At 32.8% G+C, this 4,179-nt stretch overlaps 1 pseudogene; it reads left to right on the top strand.

Moving 5' to 3' along the window:
• Positions 1-3,066: 3,066 nt before the first annotated feature.
• LOC145269941 (U2 spliceosomal RNA) lies at positions 3,067-3,217 on the top strand (annotated as a pseudogene).
• Positions 3,218-4,179: the final 962 nt, after the last annotated feature.

Below are 4,179 nucleotides of genomic sequence, written 5' to 3'. Positions count from 1 at the left end.
AAAAATTCAAATATAGGTTTGTAACAGAAATGAAATGAGTGTTGTTTTTGTTATGTAATTTATTGATTGAGATTATATGTATTAATTATTACAGGGGGTGTTTGAATGGTGTGAGAAGGTTAACCTGTGTCTACAGTTAAATTATGTTATTTTAATAAAAGTTTACTTATTAATGGCACTATGTTATAGAAACCTGCATGCTTAATTGTGCTTGAATTTGCAATAAGCGCAGATTCAAGAAGTCTCTGGCACAGTTTATCTGAAATAAATTTAACTACTTTTGCTTGCTAAAAGGTGTGATTATGCTGCAATGAATGAGAGAATAATGCCCTTAGAGAATTGCTCTTTTTTATATCTCTTTAAGTTCACTGAGCCTTTTTTCTAATTTATGCTGAGTTTCACCAACGTATTTATGATGGCAATTTTGGTAAGGAATAGTGTATATACCTCCATTGGAAACTGGTTTGTTTTGGAAATGTTTCGTAGTTTTTAATATTTGTCCTATGGTGTCATGTGGTTTGTATGATAGGAATTTCTAGTTTGTTTAGTGTATTACAGATTATTGTATTATTGGTGTGTGTGTGTGTGTATGTAAAAGAAGATGTCTGTTTATGAAAGAAAGGTCTGGTGTATATGATTTTTTATTATTTATCCTGGAAAATATTTGTGTGGCTTTTCTCTTAGCATTCAATATGAAATATGTCGGATATACATATATATATGCATATGTATACATACATATTGTGTATATATGTATGTGTATATATATATGTGTGTGTGTAAATGTGTGTGTATATATATATGTATATGTATGTGTATATATATAAATGTGTGTGTATATATATCTGTGTGTGTGTAGCTTGGATGTTACTGATATGAAAAGAATTCAAAACGTGTTCAAGACTCCTACCTTAATTAGTTACAATCAAATACCAAACCACAACTATACAAGATATTTTTACAGAGTATAAATTGCCTAAGAACATTTGTGTTGTGTACTTAACTAGGTGTAGATAACCTGAAAGTTTCATTGTGTAAAAACGTGTGTACTGAATGTTTAGAAAGGTTCATTAGTATTGTTGTATTTAAGTAATGATTAAATGTTTGTGAATAAGGATATTGTTCATGATGGAATCGAATTCTCTTAACTCGAGAATGTATGCATGTGTGCAGGATAAAGTGTGTGTGCCAACCCATCCATTCATGGCCAGTGTTCTGTTGAGAAGAGAGTGGAAAAAAACGGAAGGCTAGTTCAGATTTCAGAGGTCACAAGAAATGCATGCATGTCAATTTGTCATGCCATGGCGTCACATGCTTGATGACCTCATTTTGCATGTGTGTGCTACCGTGCATAGCTTTCTTTGTGTCTGTGTATCCGAGCTAGACACAAAGCTCATTGAGTGGTTGTAATAGATTACTATAATATTCCCATCCAGATAGCTCGAAACTATAAGGAAAATTGCTGTATTCGATATTAAACTTTGTAACAGGAAGACTCCATTTTGTTGCATTGTATAATAGCGGTTTCTCAGCAGTTTTACAACTGGGTGTAAAGTAGTTCATACTCTCTATATCTGTGTGACAGAACTTGCATCGTAATCACTGAGACCACTTATCTTTTTAAAAGCATTGGTTATCAAGCCTTGATCTTGGAAAGCTATTATCATACTCTCATGATCATAGAGAAGCGATCGTCTTTGCAGACTATCTATTGAGCCTATTTTATCTACATATTCCTGTGATACATTCTCCAGAATATACTTGGCCAGTTGGTGTTTTGCTTATTCTTCCAGTGTTATGTAATCGAAGGTTTTTGTATATTCTTGTTGACTCTTCTGGGTTAATCTGGTGACAGGCTTGTTTTCTTTTTCTGTCTCATTTGTAAGACAGTATTGTCCCCAAAAGTTTAGACAGTTTGTGATCGAAGAAGGTTCTATTGGCTCTTTGTTTTTGTGTTCATAAACCATCCTAAGGTTTGGATTCTGGAAGCTCAGATATTGTCTTGTACTCACAATAGTTGTTTGGTGTTTGTAGACTCAAACACCTACTTTTCTGGGACCATACAGTATTGCAAAACATTGGTTTCTGTAAATTATTCTGCAACATTTTTATGTATTCAGTCATGATTTTCTTGATTATGGCCTGTGTTATAAAATTTGTCATTTCCACACAAAAGAAACTGCCAAATACTTCACAAGAATATGGTATATCTCCAGTATGTGTTTGCATATAAAGCAATACATTGTATTTTTCCGTAAGATAAGAGCAATATACTCCATAAAAATATTTTTTTTCTTTTTTGTTTCCGTTTCTTACAGTCAAAGTTTTCAGAAATAAAGAAGTCCCGCTTTCGTAGGCTCACACATGGTCCTTATATGAGACACGTAGATATTTGAATAATCCATTAAAGTTCTCCTTTACCTCTCAAGCATATAATTTCAAACACTGATATAAAAGAAGTTTGAAACATAATTTTGCTCTCCTCAATTAACCGTTTATATATGTTGTAGTATATATTTCAGTTGGTCTCTTGCTCTTAATGGGTTCCTTGTGTTGAAGTAACATCACTTGTAGAAAATGCACCAGTCCTTGTAATAATGAGGAAATCTTATTTGTGTTGTAAATATTATTTGCCTTTTAAATATTTAGTCAAGATTTACTTTCAGGGAAAGTATCCTTATGCAAGGTTGTCCTGACAAACTTTTGCACGGAAAGACATTTAACACTCGAGTAAAAGTTCTCCATACTCTACAAGAGTATCGTTTCTCTATTTCCTTATCAATTACATTAAGCTGGGAATGAAGCATCCTGCCAGATGAAAAAGTCATTATCTTTTATTTTTCTATCTTTATTTTTAAGATTCTGTCCATCCTTTAAGCGCAATTCTTTAAATCTCTCCTTTCACCAGATAAAATTGGCAGGTAATTTTTTTAAATTCTTAGCTGCGTGCAAGCTACTCTATAAGTCACTCCGTCGGTCGGTCGGTCTGTCCATAACACTTTTGTGCTTGGACTTTTTGGTTAAGATCAAAGGTCTGTTGTTAATAGATGCTGTTCTTAGCTTTTTACGCTTTTCTTGGCCTTTTGGCCAAGATCAAAGTGTAGTATCTTTTCTTACTACATGCTGTACTTATTATATGAACTGGGGGCTCACTTTTCTGTATTATTTTAATGTAAAATGATCACTCACTTTACAACTAGTCAGTCTCAAAGCCATTCAAGTCATTCTCGAGATCATTCAAGTTGTTTTTGAAGAATTCCAGTTATTTTTTAAGCATTCAAGTCATTCTTAAGGTCATTCAATTCATCCTTAAGTTCATTAAAGTCATTCTAAGTCATTTACTTTTTATTTATTTAAGTCATTTCAGCCCATTTTTCGGTCATTTTAGTTTATCTTTAAGAATTTCATGCCAATCATACATTCACGCATTCATTCATTACATGAGAGCACGCGACTAATTGCTATCGGCCTTGTTTTTCATGAGTCCAGTTGCTTCTATAATTATTGGACTATTAAATCTTTCTAAGAATCAAGTTTTATGTTATACATAAGACTTTGATATTTCGTTTCTTATTTGTCTCATTCTAGTTTCATATCAGAAAGTCAGAGTATGTAGCTGTTGAAATTGCATAGTAATACTGATTTATTTCCAATTGTTATTTCTAGTATATGTCCCCAAGATTTACTGCTGCATTGTGTATTCACCTTGTACAGATCATCTAGTGAAGATATTTATACTCTATTGTGTCGCATTGCTGTCATTGCTGAGACTACCAATTTTCTTAAAACATTAATCATTGTGGAGCAACCCTCTTTTACGCAAGTATTTAGAACCTTCCTTATTTATACAGACTTTGTGGCCACCGTGTAGATTATGTAGCCAGATTTATGGGCACGTTGACCATGTGGTTTGTTCGTTCCTAATAGAGTTAGATCGTTTTGTGGCCAGGTTCGAATCTCCCAACCAGCTGTAATCATAACTCCCTTCATTGATAAATTCCTGAAAGGATGAAACATTAATGTCCATAGGTATTAAAAAAAATTATCATAGTAATAATTTTATACATATATATATATATATATATATATATATATATATATATATATATATATATACAGGGTGCCCATTAAGTCTGGCTACATAATCTACACAGTGCCCAAAAAAGTCTGGCTACATAA

Source organism: Euprymna scolopes, chromosome 45, assembly GCF_053919585.1.
Source record: "Euprymna scolopes isolate OS-2025 chromosome 45, ASM5391958v1, whole genome shotgun sequence".
NCBI lineage: Eukaryota > Metazoa > Mollusca > Cephalopoda > Sepiida > Sepiolidae > Euprymna > Euprymna scolopes.
The sequence above is the reverse complement of the archived record's forward strand: the minus strand, read 5'-3'. Positions and strand labels throughout refer to the sequence as shown.